The sequence below is a fragment of the Pelodiscus sinensis genome, chromosome 2 (genome assembly GCF_052426305.1).
Source record: "Pelodiscus sinensis isolate ZL-2025 chromosome 2, ASM5242630v1, whole genome shotgun sequence".
Lineage (NCBI taxonomy): Eukaryota > Metazoa > Chordata > Testudines > Trionychidae > Pelodiscus > Pelodiscus sinensis.
In genome coordinates, this window is record NC_143053.1 from 18,831,253 (window position 1) to 18,859,066 (window position 27,814).

The 27,814-nt window shown below is 45.4% G+C and overlaps 1 protein-coding gene across 10 annotated transcripts in view; it reads right to left on the reverse strand.

The window, feature by feature from the left end:
• LOC149525238 (uncharacterized) overlaps positions 1–27,814 on the reverse strand; it is a 242,928-nt gene that overhangs the window by 116,119 nt on the left and 98,995 nt on the right. The window contains exon 3 of one of the 10 annotated variants that reach the window (XR_016348680.1): positions 908–27,760. The exons of the other annotated variants lie outside the window; for them this stretch is intronic. The gene's annotated coding sequence lies outside the window, so the exon portion shown is untranslated. Of the gene's footprint in view, positions 1–907; positions 27,761–27,814 lie in introns of those variants that run through there. 10 annotated transcript variants of the gene reach the window in all.

The window sequence follows — 27,814 nt, forward strand, 5'->3', positions numbered from 1 at the left end:
CTGGCCCTCAGAATCTATTTATGAACTTGTGTGCATTCACACATGTTTAATGCACATATTCAGTTGTGTTCACGTACACACACGTATGCAGGTTTGTCTATGTAGAAACAGAAAACCAGAACTCTGCTTAATACAGGGATGCATATATAAAATAGTAGGCACTTCAAAAAATGTTTACCATTACAGACTGCATATTTGTGTGTATATAAAATAAAATCAGAAGGACAAAACTGCTTGTCGATATACAAAACTGCTTGTCGATATAAAAAAAATCAAACCCACTCAGCAAGGAGATTGTTTTCCTAGAGGGATCACTGCAGAAACATTCTTTGTTACAAACAACTTCAATTGCTACCTAAATCTAACAAAACACGTCTGACACAAAACGGGGTTAAAGGAAATTATGAAGTGTGGTGCCAGACAGGGCCAGTATATTACTTGTGGTCCAAGTGCTAGACTTGTCTTCTTTGCAAAGGACACATGCATGTGTAAACCACAGTTAAAAATTAACTTCATTTAGCACACAGGAGATGGTTGGTATGTGTAGTTATAAAATTAGGCTGCAGCAGAATCAAGGGAGCATGTTAGGAATTCCAGCTCTCTTACTTCGACCCCTCCTTCTACTAGATCTAGAATCATTTGCATTTCAGCTACATCCTCCCAGTCTTGGGAGAATGGGAGCACTCCCATTTTCATCCTCCTTTATTTACACATCCCATAGTCCTCAGTATATAATAAAATTTTCTTCCAGCTAACAGAGAGCTCGCTGTGTAGGAGGTTCATCCAAACCCTGGACACATATACACACCCCCTACCCACCCACCCACTGTGGGCACACGTATACCACAGATTGAACTAGTGAGGGGGGAGTCCGGGGGCCGCGGGGTTAGACGGGGGGGGGGGGCGGGAAGCAGAGCTGGTGGGGCGTAGGGTGTCCAGGGGCCAGCCAGGAGGAGAGGGGGCCCAGAGGAAGGGGGGCAGGAAGCAGACCTAGCGGGGGAAGAGGGGTCCGGGCACTGCGGGGCTGAATGGGAGGAAGGGGGGGAGCCAGGAAGCAGAGCTGGGGGGGAATCGGGGGCCGGGGGGGGGGGGTGAACAGGAGAGGGGGGCCAGAGGAAGGGGGGCCGGAGGCAGACCTGGCGGGGGCGGGGTTTGCAGCCACTGGCCACAGCTGGAGTCCTTCGGACCGCGCTCCCAGCAGGCACTCCCTTTAGTTGCGAACAGAAGGCGGGTGGAGGCAGGGGGGCGGGGCAGGGCTGGGAGCCACTCCCCCCACCAGACTTCTGCACGCAACCAGAGGATCCCAGCTGGGAGGCGGGGCTGCGATTGGCTCTGGGAGCCTCTGGTCGGTTGCAAAAGCCAGGCAGGGGGAGTCGCTGGGATTCTCCCCCCCCCCCCCCGACTTATTTGCACACAACAACAGGGCTCCCAGCACCAATTGCGGCCCCGCCCCTGTCGCTCCCCCGCCCCCCACCAGTCTTCTGTCCAACGCCCAGCCGGGAATTCAGAAATACCAGACATTGCACATGTCCGGTATTTTCTGAATTTTTCTACCAGACAGACGGTTCAAATACCGGACTGTCCAGTAGAAAACCGGACACCTGGCAACCCTAGTTGCTATTTAGCTCTAATTTACCTCTCAATGTCTTCTAAGAGCCCAGCAAGCAGTGAAAGGCATTGACAATGCTGCTTAGAATAAGCATTTTTATGGTTCATGTATGTATTTCCTTGAGCCAATACAATAAAATTGTGTAACAACACTAACACTTTGTTATGAAGACAGCTGATAAGCCTTGGCTAGGCATAGACTTACATATGGTGTATCAGTACAGACATACATTATTAAGCAATACTGCAAACATTGTTCCATTTATTTGCTTCAGCAAAATAAAAATAATGATACCCACTCACTACAATTTCTTCTGAACCACGGGAGGTCAATTCTCCAGTTTGGCACCTGTCAGGTCCTGAGGATGCCAGACCAGAGAGGTTCAACCTGTAAGTTTAAAACTGTTTATAAATCAGTTTCACATGCACCGATATAAACAATTTTAAGTCAGTGTTAAGTGTGTCCACAGGGGTTGGGAGGGACTGCAACAAGTTAACTCAATTGGCTTTAAGTAATTAAGTGCCACTCAGATTTACAATGCTGCCCAACACCTGGAGTCTGCACCACAATTTTCATAGCAATCCCAAACCTTTATGGGAATAGGACCTAGATTCCAAGTTCACCTCCCTTTTTATTTGTTTAGTCAGCACCAGACATTGTACTTGAAAATGTTTTCCTATTTGCAACTAGTTTTGCCCTTTTCGCCTCCACATGTAATCTTCTGGCTTGAAAGAGGACTTTTTTTTAATATCATCCTTAACAGTCTTTTCTCTGAAGCTACAAAATGATCAATGTACAAGATGTAAATTACTACTGGGTGGGAGGTAAATTTATTAAATGGCAGAAAAGAGCATTCAGACCGTTTGTGTTATGCCTCATAGGCAGATTTGCATACTTATTCTTTGCCTTCAGGGTGACTCCCATTCAAAAGGGCAACTGCTCAGCTGTTGGAAACAAATGAAAAACCTCATGCCCCACCCATCACAACCCACTTTGAATTTTTAACAATCTAGCCTTGAACATTTCTACAAAGTCATTAGCTTGAGGAAAGCAATTTATTTTAAAAATCAACATTACACTTAACATAGATAAGTAGATCTTGTATTCAGGCTAGTAAGCTGCTTTGGTGATTGTGCAAAACTGTTAAAAAACATTGCTAGATTGCAGCACAGAGAAAAGAAAATCTTGATCTGCCTGAAGAAAATAATGCCAAAAGAGAGCTGGAAATATTAAATATAAATTTTCATTTTAGAATCCCAAAGTGCCTTGTGAGGATTAATTAATCCTCACAACATGTCTGTGAGCAACTGCTGTATGTTGTATTGCACGCCAGAAAATTAAAGCACAGAGGTGATAATTAACTTAACCCCAAGTCAGTGAGATGTAGTTGGAGAGCTGAAAACAGAAGGTGGAAGTCCCACCTTCTAGTCCCCGGTTCTAATCCCCAGTCCGCACTCTGTATTATGCATTCCCGCAGGTACATGCCTCTAAAGGTAGGAAGAAATGCCTGGAAAGGCAACCCTGATGCAGTCATGGATAAGCATCATATCAAAGAGCACGCTGGATTAAATCAAGGCCAAGTAATAATACCTGGCTCTCATCTGGCTGTTTTAACCAACAGATTTCAAATATTCCTGCTAGTCGTCGTCGTCGTAGTAGTAGAAGAAGAAATAGAAATAGAAGTAGTAGTAGAAATAGAAGAAGTTGAAGAAGAATCTTAGGCTTCTGGCACTGAATGGGTAGTACCTGGAAGATACTGTTTTTATTATATAGCTCTTACGTACTGCATTTCATCAGTAGATCAAAAAGCACTTCACAAAGGAGGTCTATACCATTATTTCCATTTTACAGATGGGAAAATAGAGGAAAGAGCGGGAAAATAATGAGAACAACCCCAGGTCTCAGGAGTCCCTCTGTGTCATTCTATTCACTAGCCCACACTGCCTCCCATGTGGGCTTAATCACAGCTCAGACAAAATCACTAGTCAGCAGGTCATGTAATCTCGCTATACTTTAATATCTTGGTCTGTAAAAAAAAGGGGGGGGGGGGAATCATTCTTTTCCTCCTTGGGCTCTGGTGAGGACACTACAATGCCCTGTCCAAAGAAAAGCCAACCAACAACATATCTTTGGGGAACCACATTCATCCTTCTCCTCTGCCTCCCAGAAACTAAACAAGGGTGACAAGCAAGAGGCAACACTCACCAGCAATCACATTTCACCAAACCACTGACAACCACAAAGGTGACATCAAACCTTTTTTCCCCTCCTCTGAGAACTAAGGATCACATCCCCAAAGGCTTGTGAGCCAGTGCCAGAAACCGCACGTTTCTATTGTGTGTCCCTGCCATTTTGCTGTTCAACAGCAGCAGGTGCAGGGCTTGTGCTGCATCAACCTTGATTCCATGCACAGACTTTTGGTTCCGTAATTCTCAATTAAACCAAAAATATCCCCCATTGGGAGCTTTGCACTAGCCTTTCATAGACTTAGTTCACTTACCTGCCACTATTCTAGTAGAGACACTGTAGCACAAAAGTAGCTGGAGGGTAGGAAGCCAGCTCTCTCAAATCATAGAAATTCGACACGGACTTCAACTGCCAAGGACTTTAATATACAAAATTTCAGCTTTTCATAAAACTGAAGTGAAACTTAAAATGCTTCTGTGAACACATTTAAACTCCTATGACAATATTACTAACTTTATTCATTACCGTGTTCAGGAGCAACATACTCTCCCTCACATTCCTACAGGGAAAGGGGAAGACTATACATTTGGTGCACTTATCTTTCTAACCCAGGTCGTGGACTTCTCATTTTAATCAGCAGAGGGAACAACTGGGATTTTTTATTTGGTTCACTTGTGTTTTTTTTATTATGGTGTACTACAGTAGAGTCTAGAGATCCCCACCATGGATCTGGGCCTTCCTGGGTTAGGTACTACACAAACACACACTAAGATGGTCCCTGTCCCAAAGAGAGATTACACCTCTTGAATATTATCAACTCTCCTGCAGAAACCCTGGGACAAGTGAGAAGTGCTATGAACAACAAGTGATTTTGATGGACGACAAACTGACGGAACTCCCTGCCCAGGTGTGGCATTTAGGAAGGTAGAGACCCTGGTGGGCAGGACTGTAGGAGTCTCACAAAAGGAAGCTTATATATACATGGAGCATTAAGGCACCACTCCCAGCTGCACCTTCCATAGCACGGATGCCACTTCATTCAAATATTCCCTGCCACTTGAAACACTGGTTAAACACGGGCAATCTGATTTCAAACAGTGAATTATCTGATCGGAGTACCCATCCAAATCAGCACGGGTACGGATACATGGTGGATTTGTACCTCTGAGCTAGCAGTGCCAAAGCTCATCTCATTTGCCAGGATAACAAATGTCAGATTTGTGTTTCCCTTCTTCCCCCATTTCACAAGTAGCAAAGAAACCCCATATTGTTCCAGCAGGGTTTAAACAGGGATGTTGATAACTCAAACCTGCAGCAGGAAAAAACTTATTTCCATGACTCTTCAGAATAGCCCTGCCATGTAAAGTAATTATAGAAAGTGATTTCTCCAGGCCTCAGGCAGTGCCATTGCAATTGTTTAGCCAGTTCAGAGTAAAGAAGCAGTCACTGGAAATCCCCCAGCTAAATTAATTTAATTGCACAGATGGCATTATCTGTCACTGGAGGGGGGGTAGGGCACTCAGAGGAAGGAAACACCCCTGCTAGAATCTAGAAAACAAAGCCATCTGTTCGCAGACCAGATGATTCGTATAGTCTCTCTGATGTCCTTCTCAGTGCTATGACCTCCCCGGTGACAAATGCACTTAATAATCCAGCAACAAGGGAGCAAAATGAATCGCACAGCTGATGAAATACCCCAGAGATGTTTACAGTTTGCTACACAGGAACCCATCAAACGTTCCTGTTGCTGAGCAGGCGTTTATAAGCAGAGCACAGGTAAAAAGCAATTACAGTCGATGAATCCAAGGACTGCACGCAGCATGCTAAAATAACAAGGCCAGTTGTGCCTTCCACAACACATGTGCAAGCCCCACTGAGGTAAACAGATTTCACTGGCATATGCAGAGCAGGACTAGTCCACCCCTAAAAAGCCCTATGAGAAACAGACAGTTAATGAAACAAAGATCCACTTTTCTTAAGCAGGAAATAGCATCTGGGTAAGTCAAGTCTGTGGTACAGAACGGCTGCAATACCGAGAGTGTAAACCAGCATCTGCAGCACAGCTGTCTCTGGTGAATCCCTGCTGCAGCTTGTGGAGTCGGAAGAAACGGACCCATATTTTTGCAGTAAAAGCACAGCAAGAACAGGGGCATTTCCTGGCAAGGAACTCAAGCTGAGATTTCTAGTCTGCTATCCAGGAAAACACAACACTGTGCATCTCTCTCTTACGTGAAGATACGGGTACACTGATAAATGAATTAAAAGAGTCCTTCCCCGAGCACTCACAAGGAGGCAAGTTGGGTTCCTTGGCAAGTGTCACAAAGTTTAGGCAATTCTGAGTGACGGCAATATTACCAACCCCTACCGTGTGAACACCATAAATCGGGAGATTATAAACATTTAAATTTGGTGAGAGAGATTCAAGGGGTCACATCTGCAAGCTTTTCTCTATAATCATGACGGACAGACACTTAATAAATGAATCTCAGTGAGATCTTGCACAATCACTTGCTTCCAGGAGTGGGGGCTTTAAAAATAATCACCAGCTATCATGATAGATACATGAATTGGCAACCATGCTACTTGGCTGTTCTTGAGATGGCTACTCTTTGTGTCTGCCACTATATCGACATAGCTAACATCATTCCAGGGGAAAGGTGTTCTCATACACAGACAGAAAATCCCTTTGCTGCAGTAGGCTGACTGTACCACAAAACTATGCCAGTATAGTCTCCGTAGTGCAGTCATACCCTTATTGACACTCATTTCTTCACTTTCATTTGAGTTTAAAATAATTCATGGTAGTTCATTGTACCGCTTATTTTGCAGAGAAGCAAAATCTAGAAAGAAATGAATACACCGAGTAGAGCCAGCTGGAAAGCAGGATTTTTCCCTTCCTCCACTCCAATCTCCTCCTCCCGCCAGCAATTTCAAAGTCAAAATTTTAATCAAAAACTCCCAAATCAAAGTTCCTAGTTTGAAGAAGCCAGACCCTCAGACTCTTCCATGAGAAACAGACACATTCCAGAGACAATTTCATCTACTCTGAACTCCGCTTTTCTGTTAAAAACAGTGTAGATTATAACTGGCCCATGTTCTACACAGAGTCCCTGGTCAGCTACTAGTCTAGTGAAATGACCATTATCACCTCCAGCTCGCTTAGGGACTCTGGCTTGCATACCATACTCTTCACCAGCCTGGTTCCCTCTGAGCAGCTGACTCCTTCATTTCCAGCTCTCTTCCCACTCCTTTGGGCAAAGGTGGGAAATATCTGCTGGACGCAGTTCACCAGGGTTAGCCACTGGCTGGCCATCAGGTGCTTCGTTACCCGAACATCTGCAGGTACAGCTACGCTCAAGTCAACAAAGCATCTGGTGGCCTGCCAGCAGCTAAACCTGGCCGATCACATCTAGCCCTCAAGCTGGTTATTGACCATCCTGCCTTAACCATCTTATCCATAAAGTGTTCCCCACACAGAAATGCCATGGACTTCAATGCGAGTTCTGCAAACAGTCACTCACCCTCACCCTAATGCACTTTCAATACAGCCGGTCCCCAAGTTACGAATGGCTGATTTACGACCATTCATACTTACGACCAAACCTCCCATTAAGCGGTCGTAAAGGCAGTCCCCGAGTTACAAACGTGATCTGCGCTTCTGAGCAGCGCGGTTGCATGTAAACGAATGGGGTTCGACTTACGAACACTTTGAGTTACAACCATACACTTTGAGTTTGGTCCATAACTCATTTGTAAGTCGGGGACTGGCTGTACTTCTATCACTGTGACAGTCACACAAGTATCTGTGGAGAAGCCACTCATGGCAGAAGTGGGTTCTGTGGGTGTTCCCTGCACATTATGTTGCACTAATATCCAGTAGGGAACAGCAATATTACATTTACTGCTCTTGGTCCATCCCCACATACTGGAAGGCATTTTCTGCAGCCTTTTTTCTCCCTGTGCTTTAGTGTCTCTGCTAAGTTCTTCCCGAGACGATGACAAGGCTTTTCACCCTTCCTCTACCACTGCACTTCACTGCTTTCTTGGCAGCACTGGTCTGAAATAGCCAAAATGTAACTGGGACCCATGTTCGTGTCAAACCGCCAATAGCCTTATGTGCGATCACACCATGGACCATACCAATAGCAGCAGCCTCCTGCTCCCCAGAGACCAGTTCTCTGGGAGATTCTGTATGAAAACCTGGGACTCAGCATCCCATTCTTTCCCTCACTCATCCCTAACTCCCTCCTGTTCCCCTCCCAAGTCATGCCCTTTCTCTAGCTGGGTCCAGACTGCTCCAAAACTGCTTTCCCCTGCTCCCGGGCTCTCTGGGCAGGGCATCCCATGTCCCTTTGGCGAGGCTAGCTCTTCATGTCAATTATGTGACTCCAGCTCCTGCAACGGGCAGGAGCACCTGCAATCCTGCCCCCTAATACAACAGGACCCCTGGCATTCTACATGGAGTCCCTCCTCTCTAGATTGGTCAGCAGACTCTCAATCTGTCCCCGATTCCCTCTTCCTCCCAGGGACAGTGTGCTTCTCCCAGAACTACCTATACACACAACCCCAGGGAACTAGGGAAGTTCCTTGGGGGTTGGACAGGTCTTTATTATTATTGTTACTGCGGCTAACCAGGAGCTTGCCCTCTGTTTCAGAGGTCCTGCATACTTGCAGCTCACACTGGAATCAATAGGTATTTGGAAAAATCAGGCCATTTGTGCCTCAATATGGAAGCTAGTGCTTTAACTTCAGGAAGCAAAGTTTGAAGATTTTGTCTTCAATCTTATCTGCTGCTTAGCTCATTCACAACGCTCAAAATAATTTGAGAATGTATGAATGACAAATTTATGGTGCAGGCCCAAGTGGACAAGTCAGAAAAAGGAATTACTAACTCCTGCATGGTTTGAATGGACTGGTAGCACCACCTAACAATTTGTATGTTGCCTTGCACTGGTACAGTCATAAAAATAAAATTAAAAAAATCAGACAGATGACCAATTTTCCTCTGTTAAAAATCAAGGGATAAAATGAAGCAGTAAAGTTGCATTCAATGCTGAAGATGAGTAGACGCAAACAGAACATTCAGGGCACCCTTTTGGGGCCTGATTTTCAAACATCTTCCCCTGGTGCTAGCTTTGATGGGAGCTGCAAGTGTTCCACACCTCAAACTCCGGCCATTTAATGTATGATGGCATTGCATAGGCACCCCAAATAATGTATTAAATTATGATGCCAAGTCTGATGACATGAAAGCGAGCCAGAAATCCTCATGGTGAACAGCTCAACATACTCAAAAGAGCTTCTAAGGAAAAATGGAGTCATAGCTAACTGCAATGTACTAGCAAATGAACTGGTATTGCTCTCTGGAGCATTTACCACCAAACTTAACACACTCCCCACACATGAGGATGTAAAAGAGTAGTCGAATGGTCGACTTCCCAATAAGCCTAGGCTTATCGCCATGGGTATCAAAGGCTCTGATTAAAGAACCGAGGGCATTGATCTATAAGGAAAGTGTAAAAGACTTACATTTATATAACTTGACTAAGCAATGACAAGGAGGATTCTTGATGATAATATCTGGGCATCTGGATGAAGGGCAGGGCCTTGAATTACCCACCAGCAACATTCCTCAGAATGAGCTCTATTAATGTCTCCCAAGAAAAAGGGTGCAAGCCTCTTCATTTTATTTTATATTTTGAGCCATTCAAAACTAGCTAGGACATGTACTCTCTGGAAAAATCCCACACTGCCTGGAAGGGAACATGGACTGATTATTCCATCTTTAACTAATATTGTTCTATGATATTACATGCAAACAGGTGAGTGACTCATGCAAGCTGATGACACCTGTGTGAAAGCACTTGCTTCCACTTGCTTCAAAGAAGGAGGATAGTTTTTTGTTTTTTGTTTTTTCATATGCAACAGAAACCAACCCTCAATTTTAGGATGACAGTTTTCACCAGTCTCCCAAGTAACTAAAATCACTCCCAATTTAAAAAGGTCAGGCAGGCACCAGCAGTTCCTGACATTCATAGGTTTCCCCTGACTACATCCCCACTCTCGTTTAGCATACCCAATCCATTGCGCCTTTGCTAGGAAAGCAAAGATAACCAACAGGCCAACTTAGCATCAATTAAAACAAGTCAGACTATGAAGTCCTTCTTTCTGAGTGGCCTCCTGGCTTCCCTAGTGCCAAAATAGACTCTGGACACCATTTAGTACTATGCAGCCGTTGCAGAAGCAGCAGCAAGACCGGGCATAGCTGCTGTTGAATGAGGGATAAGCAAGCCATACCAGTTCCCTTATGGCATCTACAAGAAGCAGCTGAGAAAAGCAGCCATCCAGAACTTGAAAGCCAAGCAGGCGAGCAGAACTACTCCTAAGAGAGCGTGCCAGTTCCCTGCTGCTATAACTTAACTACAGTCAATGGAATTGCGCCAGCAAAAATCTGACCCAGAGGCATAAAGGGGGTAAGAAAGGTCAGCAGGCCTCCATCTTGGAAAATCAATATCTGCTGAAAAGAGATGACCGAGTCTTTTAGCAGGAAGTAGTGCATGAAACCTGAAGATTTTGTAATGAATTAGGCAAGTTCTGCAAAGTTAGGAGTGAGCCCAAAACTCAAAGCAAGCTTAAAGGAATGAGAACAAAACCTATTGATTTAGGTTTCCCCAAACCAGACAACTCCTCACAAAAGAAAATCAACGGATTTTGCACATCTTTACATTAGGGATGTAAAATCCTGATTCATCAATTAGCCAGTTAAAACATTTTAACCAGTTAGACTAAGAGGGATCCCAGCCTCAGGGCTGGGACTACTGCCACTGGTGGCAGGCTCCCAGCCTCAGCTTTGGGGCTGCCACTGACTCTCGGTACCACTGGGGCAGCCTTCTGCCTATGGCAGGCTGCGGGCAGAGGGCTGCTCCCAGGCACCAGTTAAGCAGTGCCCGGTAAGCATCACCTAGTAAGGGTGATTCTTACAGGTGAATAAGTTAACCATTTATCTGTTTGCATCCCTACTTTACACGTAACAACATCCAAATCCTAAAATGGCCTTTAATACCAGGTCTTGTAGACGTTTCCTAAGCATCTCCTTACAGAATCAACAGGGAAGCACTTTTTAAGGAAAACAATGAAGTCATGGCAGTTGGGCATTCTTCACTGAACAAATATAAGAGTAACCTTATGTCAGTGATGTATCATATGTCTGATAAATTAAGTCAAGGCAACCACAAAAATTGGATGGTTCCACTGATATTGTCCACTACCACTTGATAGCCCAGCTAGTATACTCCTGTAGAAAACTGGGTACTTCCTAAGAATGGAATCTGAGAAGCCATGTCATTTCACTAAGGAATATGAAATGGTGAATTCTTCACGGTTTTGTATGTGAACTTAATATCTTTGAAGACATTGCTTGTAAGTAAAAAGTAAATCCACAAAATTATTAAGACCAGCTTCCATCTCACGTTTACTGCTACTTCAACGACAGATAATCTGGCCATGAGCCATCTGAATCCTTTTAGTGATAAAAGTTTAAATAAATAAAATAAATTCTTTGGGCCTGCTAAATCATGGGACAATGGATGTCAGTCATTCCAGACCAGGATACCTCACACAAACGCATAAGGCAGTGATGGGCAACCTACATTAGTAAGTGGGCTGCATGAGTTATCCTCCTTCATCTCAATGGGCCACAAGATTGTTGTAACCCCGACAGTCTCCTGGGACAGGGTAGTTTTGCTATCTGTGCTTGCATACCTAGAATTTGTGGAGTGTGCCAAATGAACCATAGCAGCACTTTGATTGGATGCAGACAGCGCACATGGCTCTTGTAGACAATGTTGTGTGTAATCAACATACACAAAGCAAGGGCAAGTGAAGTGAGGTGCATGTCACTTTAGTGACACCAATAAGGGGAAAACTACACTGACAAAACTAGTGGAATCTGGCAACCCTGCACTTGGGCAACAGTAAACAAAATGGAAAGCCACGCATAGAATCCCAATGGGCCGCAGGTTGTCCATCACTAGCAAAACAACTTTGGATGCTCAAGTTGGGAACCAAACCACCCTTTACAGCCTTTGAAAAATCTACCCCAGACTCATCAGACCTGCCATTCAATGGCCTTGTAAATATGCAAGTGATTGAAATGTTTATTTCCCTTCCTAGTTATGGAGAAAGCAGAATTTACTGTTCTGTTAGCAGTGACAGACAGTAGAGCAGTTAGTTCATGGGTTTATGCATGCTCTGTAAATCCTGGGGATCAGATGGCTCAGGAGACTGGCAAAGGGAAATTAAAGCCTTCTACTTTCACATCGCTAGTTCATGTCCAACAGCCATCAATAGTCAGAGGAAGTTACACAATGGGTACTGATTAACCTGCTGTAGTTTAGTGGCCTTGGTGCAGCTTCCAATGTTCACACCACCACAACTAACACTATCCCTCTTTTTAGACCAAGGGTGGGGAACCTTTTTGGGCTGGGGGCCACCAACCCACAGAAAAAAAAATCAGTTGTCGGGGGCTGCACACAAGTGAGAAGTAAAAAAAACCCCAACGCAAACCAAACTTTCACTGATGTGGCCCCTGCCTAAGAAGGAGAAAGACCTCCCCCCCCCCCAGATTTGCCTCCCACACCAGAGCCTTGGAGGTAGATCAGAGGACCTCCCAAGCTCCCTACCACCTGTGTGCACCCCCAGTTCACTGCCTCTCTCCCCTTCCTCAACTGGCTAACTGAATTTAAATCTGACAGTAGGAATTCTCACCATGCAGAACAAGGCTTCATTCTCTTAGCACTAGGGATGTAAAATCCCATTTAATTAGTTAACTAGTTAAATATTAAATTTAACCAGTTACCTGATTAAACAGGGACAGGTGTGTGGGGGGGAGGGGCATTCCAATCCTGTGAGCTAGAGCAGCCCGTCCGCCACGGCCGGGTTGAAGTGACTATGCTCCAGCTCCGTGGAGCTGCTGGCTCCCAGCCTCATAAGAGGGAAGAAGTGGAACCTTTCCCCCTCCCTGGCCAATGGAGCTGGAAGCCAATAGCCCTGTGGGGCTGGAACAGCTCTCTGCTGCTCCTGAGTAACAGTTAGCAGTCACCCAGTAAGCATCACCAATTAAGGGTGATGCTTTCTGGGTAACTGGTTAACCAGTTACCCATTCAAATCCCTAGGTAGCACAGGTTTCTCCAGTAGCTCCTCCCACCACAGACAATTGAAACAGCTGCAGATCAAGGGGACAATATTTGACCACCTATAGTGTATCTATACAATATAGTTTATGGCCAATATGCAAGTCAAATATTGCTATTCTCTTTTGACTTGCAATGGATGTCAATAGCCCAAGCAGCAGGAGAACCCTACCTCAGGACACAATTCCCTCCCTGTGTTCACAAGCCCACACCTCCATTTCTTCAGGGGTTGAAAGTAGCGCTAGGAGGAGAAAGGCAACACATTTTTACAGAGGATTCTGAAAATGTGCTGTAGTTCCAGTTTGGCCCACTCAAACCCAAACATTTAGAAATTCACCATAAAAGGGAACAGAGCAACGCCACAGCCAAGGGTTGTGAGAACCTGCGTGAGCTGGCAGGCAGACAGGCTTCCAAAACAAACCTGTAAACTGAATTGTCTCCAAAAAGCACTTCAACTGTGCGGACTCAGCAAATTTTGTCAACACAATCACAGATTCGTAGGCCTGGAAGGGACCATCTAAGTCCAACTCCCTGCACTCATGACAGGACTAAATATTATCTAGACCATTTCTGACAGGTGTTTGACTAAGTTGCTCTTAAAAAAATCTCCAATAATGGAGATGGTACAACCTCCCTAAGTAATTTATCACAGAAATGTAAGTCTGGAAGGGCCCTGGAGAAGTCATTGAGAAGTCCAGGCTTCTGTGCTGTGGTGGAACCATGTAAACACGTTTGTCTAACTCGTTTTTAAATGTTTCCAGCGATGGGGACTCCACGTCCTCCCATGGAAACCTATTCCAGTGCTTAACTACCCTTGTCGTTAAAAAGTTTTTCCTAATATCTAACTCCCCTACTCAAGATTAAGATCATTATTTCTTGTTCTACCTTTAGTAGACACGTAGAACTACTGATCACCACCCTCTTTTGTAACAGCCCTTGACACACTGGAAGATTTATCAGCTCTCTCCTCAGACATCTGTTCTCAAGATGAGGCATGCCCAGTTTTTTCTACCTTCCCATACCGATCAGGTGTTCTAAGCCTTTCATTATTTTGTTGCTCTCCTCCATCTGCTTTCCAAACTGTGGTGCTCAGAACTGGATGCAACACACAAGCTGGGACCTCACGTGTGCTAAATAGAGAGGAACTACTTCTTGTGTGTTACCTCCAACGCTCCTGTTAATACACTCCAGGATCATATTAGCTGTTTTTGGTGTTGGGTTTTTTTTTTTTATTTTTTGCGCCGCTGCATCATACTGATTCCTCATATTCAGTTTGTATCCCCCTAGAATCCCAGATCCTTTCCAGCAGCACCACCACCTATGCCGGGGTGGGCAAGAGTCTGCCAGGGGGGCCAGAGCCAGCCCGTGGCCCCCTTGCTGGAACCGTTCGGCAGAGATTAGTTCACGTTTTAGAAAGCCAGCTGTTCTCCATTCCGGAGGGCTGGGGAGGGAGACTACTCATGCTGTTCCCATCCCCCCTCCCCAGCAAAATCTCTTTGTTCCCACTGGCCAATCTTTCAGTTTCTGACCAATAGAAGCCAAGAATTTTTGCTAGGAGCAGGGGCGGTATAGGAAGCCTTTTTCCTCCCTCCTTATCCCCTCTCCACCTTCCCGTCCCTCTCATGCCTAGAGTGGAGCCACATGGAGCAGCAAGCCGCCTTCAGCCAGAGCCTGCCTCTGGCACCCCAGCCTCTCTGTCTCCCCCCCCTCAAACTTTCTGCTCCCTCCTGTACCCATGCCCCTCTCAGATCTGGCACCCCAATCTCCTGCCCCAGATCACAATCACCTCCTAGCTTAGGTCACATCCCATAATCCTGCATCCCAGTCCCGTGCCCTAGGTCACAACTACCTCCTTCACCCAAACGCCCTCCCAGATCCCATTCTCCCTCCTGCACCCCATTCCCTTATCCCAAGCTCCCTTCTGTACCCAACCTCCATCCCAGACCCCTCACCTCCTCCATTAATATGAGCGAGTGCAGCCCTCGACCACTTTCCAAAATCTTGGAGTGCCCCCCCATCAAAAATTATTGCTCACCCCTGACCTAGATGGTTCAATTCCCATTTTGTAGCTGTGTATTGCATTATTCATTCCCAAGTGAAGTACTTTTCATTTGTCCTTACTCAATTTCATCTCCTTGAGTTCAGACCCATTCTCCCATTTGTCATGCTCATTTTTTAATTTTAAACCTATCCTCCAAAGTGCTTGCAACTCCTCCTAGCTGGGTGTCACCTGCAAATTTTAAAACCACAGTCCCCACTCCATTATCCAAGTCATTAATGAAGATATTGAATAGGACTGACCCCCTGCAGGATATCAATAGATAGGTCATCCCCATTTGACAGCAAATAATTGATAACTATACTTGGACTATCTCCAGCTTTCTTATAACACAGGTGTTTAGAGGGAAGGTTATTTCAGCGATATCAGGGGAGAGCATATGTTGTAAAGCTCCTTCAGAGTGGGAAGCCAGGAATGATCCCCAGACTTCGGCATTTACATTTTTTATTCCTGGTGTTCCTTGCCTTTGATTAATGTGCATGTTGACCAGACTTTTGCTGTTTTGCTACTGGCTCCGGTTGGATTTTTTTTGCTAACTCCGATATGCATCTGTATTTATATACATCTGCTTTTGCACGCTTTGTGCAGAATGCATTACAATCCCTCCCAGGTGGTCTCCGTGACACCTGAGCATGCTAACGGCACAGCCAGAACAGCCCCTGTCCACAGCAGAAGGGCTGCTCCTGCCCCACCATAGCATGCAGGGAGGGGAGCACTCCAGCCCAGCCAGGTAGGAGCACCACCTCCTCACTTGCTCCCCCTTTAATCAGTTAACCAGTTAAACATTACGCTTACATAGTTAACCAATTAAACAGGATTTTACATCCCTACTCCAGAGCAGCGATGGGCAAGCTAGGTTAGTGAGTGGGCCGGGGCCATAAGACTGTAGTAACCAAGACAGTCTCCAAGGATAGAGTAAAACACATAAAACACCGCTATGGGCTGCAGGTTGCTCACCACTGCTCCAGAAGAAGGTGCAAGGAACCTTTCAATTACAGCTGATCACAAAAGGTCTAATGAAACATTTAAAATGTAAATATCTTTTAAAAGGGCAACAAGGAAGAACCGGGGAATTACAAAGCAGTCAGCCTAACTTCCACACTTGGAAAGACACTGGAACACATTATTAATCAATCTATAAGCAGCTGGATGTTAATAGGGTTATTATATGGAACACTTGGCATGGATTTGTCAAGAACAAATCATGCCAAACCAACTTAATTTCCTTCTTTGATAGGATTATTGACCTGATGGATTGGAAGCAAGCAGTAGACATGATACACTTTGATCTGAATAAGGCTTTTGACACAGTTCTGCATGACTTTCTCATAAGGAAACTAAGGCAATGCAGTCTAGATCAGTAGCTCTCACCCTTCCAGACTACGGTACCTCTTTCAGGAGTCTGATTTGTCTCATCTACCCTAAGTTTCACCTCACTTAAAAACATCTCGCTTACAAAATCATATAAAAAAAGTACAAAACTGTCACAGCACACTATTACTGAAAATAGCTTATTTTCTAATGTTTACCATATAAGTATATAGAGCAGTAAAAACAAGTCATTGTATGAAATTTTAGTTATACTGACTTTGCGAGTGATTTGTAAAACTAGGCAACTATCTACATGAGCTGATGTAGCCTTTAGAAGGTCTCTGGGTACTCCCAAGGGTGCACATACCCCCTGTGGAGAACCACTCACCTGGATCAGTGGTTCTTAAATTGGGGGTCTGCAGCTGATGCTCAGTGGGGCTAAAGTATGCAGCTGCTGGGCTAAATCCCAGAGCCCCAAGGTCCCAACCTGGGACTCAAGTCCCAAGCTCCAGCACTCCCCATAGAGCTCAAGCTAGAAGCTATAGGGCTGAATCCCTGGGGTAGAAGCCAAAAAGCGAGGTGGGAAGGAATGGGGAGTGCTGCTCTCCAAAACTGCAGTGCCTTTCCCAGAAGGGGGTAGTCTTGGTGGCAACTCCACAACCAACCCTCACCATCTCTCCTTCAAGCCCCCCCGAGGCAAAGACCCTCACCCAGACAGAGGTGGGACACTGGAGCGGGCCAGCGCAGGGTGGCTGCTGCCATGGAAGGGACTGTTGCAGCCTTCCCATATTTCCCCCTGCTGGTGTCCAGGGCACTAACCACTCTTCAACTCTCAGCCCCCTTTGTCTGCTAGGAAGAGCCACATGAGCAAAGTGACTCAGCCCTAGGGATGTCAACAACTGACTATCCGATAAGCAAATGCTTATCAGATAGTCGACAGGCTAGTCGACTAGTCGCTTCCTCTGGGGCCAGACCCCGGGCTCCACGCGGCGCTGCCACTTGGAAACGCCATGTGCAGCATGGGGCCAGCTGGGAGTCTGCATCGACCATTCGATTAGCTAAATCATCGAAATTTTACATCCCTACCCAGCTCCAGATCAGCAGAGCCCTCAGGGAGCAGCACCACATTCCCTAGCTACCCCGTTCCCTGCTCACAGCCCCTAGGTATCCCCTACCCACACACAGTGCCTAGATACCCCCTGAACCTGATCTACCCCCTTGCCTGCACACAGCACCTAGGCCCTAGCTACCCCTCTCCCTTCACCGAGGGGAGCCCTCACCCAGAGTTATAATCTCTGGTTGCACTCCCTGCCCCCAACGCAGGGTGGTGACTCAGGAGGCGGAGGGGGCACTCCCTCCGTGGGCCCCACCTTGCAGAGCTGACCCAAGCCCCACTGGGTTCCACCCCCCCTCCCAACAAAAAAGTCAAACTACACATACACCCGAGGGCCCCAAACCACCGAGCAGCTGCAGCCCCCAATCCGGAGTCCCCCTTCCACTCCCGCTGGGTGATGGAGGTTTCATTGCATGTTGCGGGGGGCGCACTGCAGAATGAAAGGCTGAGAACCCTTGGTCAAGATGAAGTTACTAGAAGGTGGGTGCACAGCTGGTCGAAAGTCCGTACTCAATGCCTGCGTACCTTGCCTTCTATTCCTTATAAGAGGATGAGCTGTAGGGACGGCTGCTAGCATGTTTTCAAACATAAGAATAACTGGCTGGCACTGGAGCTCCTCCACCCCCAGGAGGCATCTCAAACAGTCGCTGCTTCCAGTCAATCACCAGCTTGCAGGCAGCAGTTTTCCAAAACATTTTCCAAATGCCCCTGGAAAGCTCACCACTGCCATCCCCGCACAATCACGGATATTCTATTTCTGTCCGGAGTCTGAACATATGCCGGGGAGGAACGCGTCCTTTCTGGATGGCTGCCAGCACCACCGTGGCAAGAGGAGCAGTGAAAACAGGCACATTCTTCTACCCGTTCAAAGAACAGCAGAAATCCAAGAAGAGAGTACACGCCAGCAGCCACGGCGCTGCAACCCCCATGGGCGCCAGAAGGCTCTGCCTTCCCAAACCGCCAGGCATAGCTCTGCCCACCCCCCACCCCCAGAATGCCTGCTGTAGATGGATTGTTGCTGTCCCCAGCGACTGCCGTTCTGGTGCTCCTGGCCTGGCCTCATGGCATGTCCTCCTTCTTCCTCCAGGGCTGGAAGGTGCTGGAGAGGCACCTTCAGGAGGTGTTCTGGGTCTGGAGACACTGGGCCTCATGGCACAGTGCGCCTTCCACCTGGGCTGGGGAGGCTGCAGCGAACACATGCCCACTCCTCTCCCCTTCCCGTGGTTGGAAAGGGAGAGCACGTGCGTGGCGCACCTCCTGTGGGTGGGGAAGGGGCAGGGCCTAGCAGAAGGGGTGGGACTGGAGGTGGGGCCAGGGACTTGCCTCTCCCAGCCGTGTCTTCACCGACCATCCATTGCAACCCCCCCCCCCCCCGGCCCCAAATATCACCCAGCCCCAGGAATGACAATGGTGCTGGTCCACCAGCAGCACAGCAGTCACTAGCTTGCAAGACGAGTAGCGTACTGCAATGAAGATGGCTGGTAAACGCTCTAGGGGGGCAAGTGTGGTCCAGTGGATGAAGCATGGGAGTGACAAGGTGGGTGAAGTAATATTTTATTGGACCAATTTTCATTGGCAAGTGGGACACATTTTGGAATACAGGGCTCTTCCTCAGACCTCTCTCACCCACCTTGTCCTTCCAATATCCTGGGACTGACATGGCTACAACACAACACTGCATAAAGTCCCGGGTTGTATTCCCAGCGTCGGCACTAATATACTGAGCTATTCCCCGTCTATCATTCCCCCCCCTCACTCACTCCCAACAGCGAGATGAGGCTGAAGACATTTACCCATCTTTGCAAAGTTCTTGGGTCTCTCAGGCTGCATAAGAGCAGAGTACTACTGCTAGCACTGAAAGAGTTCCTGGCTTCACAATGTAACTGCTTCTTCAACAATGTGGTAAGGGAGAAGAATGTGAGTGACGCTGCAGCAGCATCCTGGCGGGAAAAAGGGCTGAAATCTCTGGAATAGATTCAGGATGACTGCATTTTTACTGTAAGTGTTTAGTAACTCTAGCAGTCACACAGCCTTCCTGATCCCATTTGGGGCCATGACACACAAATTACAAACTACAACAAATGATTTAGTCATGCGCGCGAACACACACACACACACACACACACACCCAAACCTTGCACCCAAAGAAGAAAAAATATATAACACAAATTCACTTGTGTTTCCCATTTTAAGAGACCAATCACTATTTATTTAACAATTTCCAAGTGTTATTTTAGCCTTCTAGGTTTGTGTGTGTTCAGAGACTGTTCTGGGACACCAGCCAAAGTCGATTAAGTAAGTAGGGAGGGGAGGGAAAGTGGTAAGTGGGCAACGTTTCACAACGAAGGAATCACATGCAGTCTTGACAGCCAAAAATAAAGGCTAATCTGCAGTTCCAACTGGCACAGCTGACAGGAGTCAAGGGGAATGGTGCATGAGGGGAAGATATTGAACAGAAGGTCTCTCTAATATAAGGACAGATAGGCAGCTTTGACAGTTATTTAGAAATCAGGGCAGAGTACAAGCACTGACGTAGGCTTGTTGGACATTTATGGTAAAGGTTCTTTGCTCCTCTGTGTTGATACCCTGCTCCCTCAGTGCACAAGCTTCTCTCATCAGGCAAACAAGCAGGTGGAAAACATGAAGTGGCGAGAGCAGTAAATATATAAGCTCCGTCACCACAGCAAACCATCTGTCAGCTCCTGGATTTGGGGTGACGTCCTATGACTCATCCGTATTTGCCTCAGGTGTTCTCGTGAACCTTCCAAACCAATGCTAGGCAGCGACGCCGGTAAATCAACACACTCGCCCGCTCCTACCTCCTCTGCTGGACTGTAGCTTGGATACAAGTGGCGCATCCTGTTGGGGGCGTTCCTTTCCCCTGAAATCTGAGAGGCAGGTGAGATCAAATCACTTGGCAAATTCTCCACCTATTACCAAGTTTGCCTCATTTCCCAGTCAAATCCTCTCATGAGAAAGCTAATTTAAACTGTATCCCAGCTACTTTCCTTGTTTGCAGATTATACTCCTTCAATCTTAAAAAAAAAAAAAAAAAAAACCCCACACACCACACCTGCGTGCCCTTCTGTAACCAGGTCACAAAACAAATATAAACAGTCAAGGAGAGGAAAAAAAACCCGAACATAATGCAAACACAAATCCTTTCCTACAAGAGCGATGCTTCTTGGGGTAATGACTGCGAGGTTCTGTACAATAGCAGTCTCAAACCCAGGAATGAAGAAACTCACATAGGCTAACTGGACTGAATGCAGGAAAAAGGGGAGTTTGACTAGGCTAAGGTACAATTTAGAAAAATTGTTCCCTAACTATTCCTATTTCACTGCACTTATAGTGGGCATGGTAAGCATACACTGCATTAATTATATCCATTTTACAGATGTGTAAACTGAACTACAAAGAGGGTAAGAGTCACACAGTGAGTCAGGGAAGCACCATGATTTAAAGCCAGCAGTCCTGAATAGATTCCAGTCCACTAAGGAAGAAACTACAGTGCCTTTTTTAAGGGGCTGGATCTTGACCACTGGGTTAAGCCCTTCGTCCAATAACTCCTGGACACCTCCAGGATGTGAGTCTGAGACGAGGTGACTATTCCCCGTGAAGAAAACAAGGATCCTGCTGCATACATCCCATTCTCTACACTCTTTCCTTCTCAGGCTTAAAATTTCTGATTGAGAGGAAGCCGATGAGCTATTACCAGAAGCCACCTGGGTAGCAGGAAACAAACAGGAATGGATCCAAAACCTGAAGGATGAAAACATCTACCATGTGGCTGGCGTTCACATTTTCAATCGTAAGCAAAGGGAGAAAGCACCAGAGTCTGCGCTAGTGAAAGTCAGTTACAGAAATATGGAACTTTAAATGTGACTGTTTGCCCTCGCTAAAATGGTACACGTGCTGTGGCAGTTACAAAGTAGGCTGCTCAGAGAGAATTTCCAGATCCACAATGCTCTTCCAGCTCACCACCAACTTCCAGCAGTGCTGGGGGGGGGAGAGGGTTACCATGTGGGCACTACGCAAAAAGTTGCACATGTGCACTACGATATACAAGTTCTTCTCTGTTTGATGTTAAGAGAGATATTAATCATGTGCTACCTCCATCATTCAGTTTGCATCAAACATATCTTACAATTATCCCCACTGTTACAGCTTATTGTTCTCTTGAGAAGGAATCTACTATGTAAGCTCCCAGGTGTTGTAGTAGTGACTTCTGTACTGAGATCAAATAGGTCAATTTGCATCTTTTGTGAAATTCAATTATAAACACAATAAAAGTTAAAAATTGTTTTAAATCCTCACCCGGCTTACTACCAAAGTATAATTATTACCAATCATGCTGCAGATTTCTAAAGCTAAAACCAGTAATGTTTTGATCTGCCAGTCACAAGTATATACATGGTGAACTTTTCTCAACTTGGACAGTGACTGGTCAGCTTCACTTTCTGATTTTTGCATACTAGCAAGGTGCTCTCATCTGTTAGCACAATATCTCCTCCTTCCCTGATATTAAAATACAAACCCCTTTGTATAGTAGCAACATTTCACACTAGTCTCTACAACTGTGGCAGTATATAAGACACAGTATAAACAACTGGCTGGTTCCACTAATAAACTTTTTTTTCCACGAGGATAAAGAGGTACTTCTTCCTAGTTGCTCAAGAAGGGCCTGATCCTGACGTCAATGGGAGTTTCTCTATTGTCTCTGGATTTGGGCCTCTAAGAATAAGTGAGAGCCAAGTCTCCAATGTAAGTCTCCATTGCTGCAAAAGAGCTACAAGTTCAAGATCATGGGTACCATCTGCACTTAACTCAGGTATCACTTTGGTCACAGAAGTGTTTACCTAGCACTGATTGATGTCCAGGATTACAGTCTGCTTTTCATCGGAGATGACTGCTGGTAGCAAAGCATTAGTAAAGGATCTTCTCCCCAACAACATAGAAGGGGGAGGGAGGCAAGTGAACGCCGCTGAGTCATTTTACACTTTCAAATGCAAAGCACAAGAGGAGACATTAACCAGCAGGAGAGTAGGGGAAGAAGAGAGGTACTCTTTGCCCTTGCACAGACCCATACAGCTTCTATTGAAGTCAATGCTCAAAGTTATCAAGATTTACACATTTTCATTAAAATCAGACACCTGAATAAGTAACCTATTTCACATTTTCACACTGCAGGAGCATGATAGCCAGAACTTAACAGACATTATGTTTTACTTAACCTATTTACAAATGAGCCAATAGGAGGGAGACTGCAGGGTTCTTCCAGAGAAAAGGAAGACATTAAAGGATCCTTTTAGCAACCAAGAGTGGGAATTTCAAAAGCACTTAAGGGAGCTTTTGAAGCCAAGACCAGTACAATTCTGAAACATCTCATCCCCTAATGTGTAAATTGTGAGTCTCCATGCTCTAACAACTCACTTAAGGAATAAGGCCATGTCTACATTATGGGGAAGATCAATGCTGCTGTGGTCTATCTTCCGGAGTTCCATTTAGCAGGTCTAGTCAAGACCCGCTAAACTGAACTCAGAGGGTGCTCCTCGCCTCCTCATACCCCCTCATCAGCAGCCAATACCCCTGCTCCTGCAAAAAGTAAAGGAAGCCAACAGGAACATTTGCTCCTGTCAGCCTCCCACTGTGGGAATGGCAGGGAAACTTGAATCAAGATGTGCCAACTCCAGTTAAGTATTTCATGTAACCGGAGTTACATACTTTGATTCAACCTTCCCCTTTAGTGTAGACCTGGCCTATGAGTGATTGTGGGATGGCCACTAGAATTGCTCAAATTACTCTCTCACCTTTGCCAACACTGGGTCTCTACCCAAAGGAAACTTCCATGATTCCATCTCCTCTTAATACATCGCCGCTTACTGATCATATCTAATGATGCGCCCTAGGCGTTCTGTAGAACTCCAGTTCTAAGACCTCATGTCATGCCAGCACACCCATGAGCAGCTGGCATTCGGCTCATTTCAGCCAAAATGCACAGTGAGCAATCTGGTGCATTTACCAGAAAAACATGGTAGGCTTTGAATAATCCCACATTTGTTCTGGTAGACAAAAAATCCCTCCCTTATTTATCAAGTTTACCCATGCTGGCGCTAATATATGCCACAATGCTGCCTGTCTCTTGGCTCCAGGATCCTCTCCGCTGCAAGCTCTACACTCAGATCTCTCAGATTTATGTACACAGAAAGCAAGAATTCCTTGCAGTCAGTCCAATTCCCTTGCCAGCTGTTTGGCACTCTGCAGCATGGTTTTGTGGTTGTACTTTACTTCATTCCATTTTGGGCTTGAGGAGGCGAGGTTTCAAAAGGAAACAAATGGCAATTTGTTCTCATTTTCTTAACACAAACAAACAAGCAATGTCACTTCTTTCCTTTAAATCCGACCTAGGTCAGCACACAATGCTCTTTGGCCACATGTCAAATTCTATTTACTATAAAGGGATTTTAAGATCAAGTAAAACCCCCAGTTTGTAAGGTCTGGCAGAGACCACATCTGCATTCTCTCCGTACAGCACTATGCACACTTATAGCATTCAACAATAAAATCCTAATATATTGCAAGGGAAATTTTGCATTGGAAGAGCATGATCAAGTGAACCCAATAGGTCTATTTACAATATTCCTCAGAGTACTTTTAATCCCTCCTTTGATGAAACACACACACACACACACACACACACACACACACACACACACACAAAACAATGTACTGTTATAATGTTAAAACTTTCAGTGGGGCGGAGGGGGGGCAGTTGGCTCCCCAGGGAGCTGATGCGCACAAGTAGCTGGCTTTTAAGCCAACTTCCCGTGAACACTGGCTCCCAACCACCCACTCCTGCTGCCTCTTATACAGAGGCAGCAGCACGGGGGGTGGGGGTGGAGGTGGCTTCCTGGGAGCCAGTGCACCTTAACCGATGAACCTAGACTCCTCGGTTAACTGTGTAAACGGTTACACTTTCACATCCCTAGTTATAACTTTGATCCTTGCTTTTTGTGCTAAAAGCCATACTTTTCCCTCCCACTCAGGGATCCAGGTACTAGCAGCCAAAGGGCAGAATCAACCTGGCATCTAGACTTTATGCTTTTGATTATATGCTATCAGCTTGAATCATCAAGGCTTTCACCGCTACTGAGGATTCCCACCGACCACAACAAAGAGCTGGCCCCAGCAGAGTTCCACCGCTGCTGGGATCTTGGAACAAGCAGTTAAATATTCAGACAGGGAGCGAGATGAGGAAATGGTCTGCCTGTATCACAGCAAAACATACCCAATCAGCGGTCAGCTGAGCTACTCCCAAATCCCAGCACATTCAGCACAATTTGGTATGTTGGAAAGCTACACACTCTGAATGACTAGACTGGACTGATTTCAAAGGATTTGGAAATTCAGCCTGACGGAACAGGGCAGCAGCCAGAGGCAAACGGGAATCTGTCTCCGTGGCTGTCAGCGTTTTCGGGTAACGCCACTAAAACAAACATTCTGCACTAGCTGAAATTTCCCAAGGAGATCTCCAGGGTAGCCCAATGTAGAATACACTGTAGTTGGAAGGCATCGTAGTGAAAACATGAAAGGGTTAAATTCTCATTTAAGGCTGGAAGCCTACCTTTATCCAAACCCCAACAGCCATCCTAATACAGAACAGAAAACTAACCCTCACTCCAGCCTCTCAATAGACAACAAACCCCATCAGTCCACAAACTGCCTTGGCAGCCTCCTTCACCCCCTTCCATAGCCAGGTAAGCATATGTGCGCCTATTACTTTTATAGGTATATTACAACACTGTTTCTCAGCCAGTGGTACGAGTACCCTTGGGGTACTTGAGAGAAGTCTGGGGGGTACGTAACAACTGAAATTTGAAGAAAACGGAATTTTTGTTTTAAGTTTTACAGCACTTCATTATTTTTGTACTTTTTACACCCCAAAATTTCATGGCCTGTCTGGCTACAATTAAATTGTTTAAACAAATGTGTTGCAATGGTAGAAAAAAAATTGTGCATGTCTAAAAACAATTATAAGTACCCCAATGTACCTACAGTTTTCAAAGGAGTACTTTATAAAAAAAGGTTGAGAAACGCTGTGTTACAGCACCTATAAGGGAATCTGTCACTGGGAATACTCCATGTCTTATGTTCCTTTCCATAAGGCAACTGATGCTTCTAAGAAAATCCAAACGAGAAAGACTGAAGGAATGGAGAATCTGCCCTCTCAGACAGGACAAGAGAGATTTACTTCTAAATTACCATTTTAAATCCAGCCCAGGGTGGTAGTAATGAAGAGTTAGCATGATTTGAAGGTTATTATTGTCACAAGAAAAATGAGCTGATGGTTTCCTCCTAGTTCCCATTGGACAAGAGTTCACCTCTCTAGTCACCACTTGAGGACTGGCAGCATCGCTAAACTTAGTCATCTCCAAACAAGGCAATTATTGAATGAGCCTTGAAGACAGACCTGACCTCCCCTGCTAGAAGTAGCAAGGATGAAGACAAAAGGGTGAAATGATGAAAGGAAGTTCACATTTGTGAGCTGATCAGGCTGAAGGGGAAATTAATAAGTGAATGAATGAAAAACTAATTTGGCATCCAGTCACCTAAAAAGAAAAAGGCCGTACATGCATGTGGGGGCGGAGGGAGAGGCAGGATGCACACTTATATGCTATTTTATTTCCTTTGAATTGGATATGAAAAACAAAGTTGCTAGAGGAAAAAGAGCTGGTCCCCTTTATGGAAATCTCCTGGCATTTTCCTACATGGCTCAAGGAGTAAAAACCTACTTTAGGAGGAAACATCAGAATCTACAGTGAATCGTTACAGAGGCACCGCTGCAGTGATACTCACTGCAGTGATAGCAGGTGTTCTCCCATTACTGTAGTTAATCCACATCCATATGAGATGGTGGCTAGGTCAACAGAAGAACCCACTGACCTAGTCCAGTCTACCCAGGGTTAGGTTGATTTAAGTTACCCATGTAGAGCAGACCTAAGATGAGATATACAGAAATGTATTCTTTGTTCTTACAAGTTGCTAAGAATTGCGGGCTAATATTTATCTGAGAAAAGTTAGCACATTTGGATGGAAGAACCCCAGTAAAGCAGACGAACCTGGCAAATCTCCATTGATCTTTTTGCAACAACTCATTTTCTGCAAAAAGCCTTGATTTTCATTAGTGCGGAACTCCCATAAATCTCAGCAAAACATAAGCTGGAGGTAGTGAACGCCTCTGAAAACAATCAGATCATTAATTCTGATCTAGGCTGCATTCTAGGTCAGCCGAAGAGGTGAGAGGAAACTCAACAAATCCTATACCTCTACTGCTAATTGGTTTGTAAAGGCCCCCAGAAAGGAGGATTGGTACATCACAGGAAGTGATGGAGCTGAAAAATTCCTCATCTAGTTTGTGCTCAAGACAAGACAAATTTGTGAGCAAGTGCATTTTGCAGCTGTGACGAGTTTAAGTCTCCGTATTTTATGAAGCCACATATGCAGCATGTAGAAATTCAACACATTGTAAAAGCCCTGGCCATCGTCTATCAGCTTTTACGTCCTTCCCCATATTCTTGCCAATCAGTGCCTACAACTAGCCTTCAAAGCAGCAGAACACTTCAGCCAATGCACAGACTCTATTGATATTTTGCTTTGCTGCACAAGGACTTTAGTGCTTCCCCTTCTACTAGTTTAAAAAAAAAAACCCTCACATTCCAGAGGGTTAACATTTTAACAATGTTTTAAACCCTAAAACCTAAACATGACTGCCATTTGATGAGACCTGTAATTTTAAGGAACAACAACAACAATAAAAAAAAAAAAACCTACCATAAGAATGTGAAGGAACTTAAAATAAAATAAAGGAAGCATCGGGAGAAAACAGAATAAAACTTCCAAAACGTTTTCCAAAGGAAGTGAGTAACCACTTGTTATTAAGTGATAAGTCACAGAGTTCAGGAAGTGGCATTGTCCCCATGATCTATTTTTAATTAGAAAACACCCATGTCGCTGGCACTGAGATTTGGCAGAGGGATTGAACATTCCAATGGGAAAGGTGATGGGCCCAATTAAATGTTTTACAGACGAAAAGATCAGAGGAACGTGCTAGAGACTGAAAGGGGGGGTGAGAATCAGCATATATTGTGTAGGGTTTCGTTTTGTTGTTGGGTTGTTTTTTATGCCATGCAATGTGTGGGCTTTCCAGTAGCTTTCCAGCCTGATATATTTATCAATCCATCATCATCATCAGTGGCCCTGAGAAAGCAAATCCGTGAAATGACCATCATCTGAAAGAGATACAGAGAAATATCAGTTAATGCACACAGCCCCAGATGGTTCAT